General features: G+C 57.7%; 1 long non-coding RNA gene across 1 annotated transcript; it reads left to right on the top strand.

The window, feature by feature from the left end:
* Positions 1-320: 320 nt before the first annotated feature.
* LOC113979375 lies at positions 321-1,367 on the top strand. Its single transcript, XR_003537847.1, has 3 exons — positions 321-383; positions 471-542; positions 1,181-1,367. It is a non-coding gene; the product is annotated as an uncharacterized LOC113979375 (long non-coding RNA).
* Positions 1,368-1,607: the final 240 nt, after the last annotated feature.

Genomic DNA, 1,607 nt, shown 5'->3' on the forward strand with positions numbered 1-1,607 from the left:
TGGTTGTGGCACTGCCTGCTGCAGTTTGTCCAAGGGCTTTAGCCAGGGATTCCTGTGGCCAGGAGAGAGCCCTGAGGGGCCCTTGGCTGCTCCAGCCGCTCCCGCAGGGATGTTGCACAGGGCCTGGAAAGACTGTGGAGAGCAGCCAGGAACCAACCCAGAGCTGCCCAGGCCCCTCTGCAGCTCTGGCCATGTCCATTGACATCTGGCCCCCATGGTGCTCCCCGAGCCCCTGCAGTGCCACAGTTCTCTGAGGCAGGAGGGGATCCCAGCATGCAATGGAAATGGTTCCCATCTCTGTTTGCTTCTAGATGGGGGTGCTGGGAATGCTTCTCCAACAGCTTGGATGGAAGATGCTTTGAGTGCCTTGAGGTCTCCTGCAGGTAATTCTCAATGTGTGCTCAAAGAAAAATAATTGACCACTTGGCAAGAGCCAGGTGACAGAATCTTCTCTGGCTGTTGAGTTACAGGGGTGTCCACAGGGAGGACTTTTCCAGCTCCTGAGCTTATTCCTCTGCACAAGCCCAGCTCACATGGCAGGGGTGAGTAGTCTGTCTCTGCTGACCTCACAGGCCAAGCTCTGATTTTCTGTAATCCATTCATGTCAAATAGAGCTACTTTCTATTAAGATCCTCCAAGAGGCAGCCATCAACTTCCAGGAGACAAACTATCCCAGAAGGCATTGGATCTTCTGGACCAAATGCTGAATGAACTGCAGGGAGGGCAAAGTGGGTTTCTTTCCCTCATCCTGAGCCATGAGACTCCTCAGCCGGGGGCTTTAGATCCACGTGTGGACAGGCAGTGGCTGCACAGCGGGAAGGGATCCATCGCAGCCTCGCTGCCCCGCTGCTGCTTTCCCGCCTTGCGGGGCTGTTTCCCCACCTGGCCTGGCTGCAGCTTCTCCCCGGCCTCTGCAGGAAGGCCTTGAGCATCCCCTGACCCTGTGCCCCAATGCACCACGGGCCCTGCAGACCAGGAGATCCCCTGCCATTGCCTGGTCTCCCGGCAGCTCCGGTGTGGCGGCTGTTTGGAGGAGGGAGTGCCTTGACCCACTGGGAAAACATCATCCATTTTCATGAACCTTTTCCATGTCTGTTTTAAGTATTGCCTCCTGAAGATGCCACCTCCCTTATGTGGAATGGTTCCATCTGATCCAGTTCTCTCTCTTGCTTTCCCCCAGAGATGGACCAAGGGGCTGTTCAGAAGTCAATGTTCCCGGAAGGAAGCAGTGGCTCCGTGCCAGGGTCTGCTGAGGGAAGGGAGGCGATGCCAGGCACGGGCACACGGGGTAATTGCTGTGGCGTGGTCAGCCGGTGTCGGCCATCGGGGTGGCTGTGTGGCAGCAGCTCTTCCCCCAGTGCCCGCTCGGGCCCATCACGGCAAGAAGACCATAAGAGAACAGATACATTATCCTGAGCAGACACAGGGGACTTGGGTACTGAGCAGTCCTGCTGAGGGCCCTCAGTGAGGGGCATGGGAGTGTCAGGGCTGGCACTGCCTGCTGCAGGGATGGGTTGTGTGCATGTCCCTCAAAGGAGCGACTGCTCAAGCAGCTCCGCTCCCCCGGGCTCTCCTCCCGGCCTTCTGGATTTGCTTTGGTGGGACAG

This window comes from Neopelma chrysocephalum, unplaced genomic scaffold, assembly GCF_003984885.1.
Source record: "Neopelma chrysocephalum unplaced genomic scaffold, ASM398488v2 Primary Assembly neopelma1_76968, whole genome shotgun sequence".
Lineage (NCBI taxonomy): Eukaryota > Metazoa > Chordata > Aves > Passeriformes > Pipridae > Neopelma > Neopelma chrysocephalum.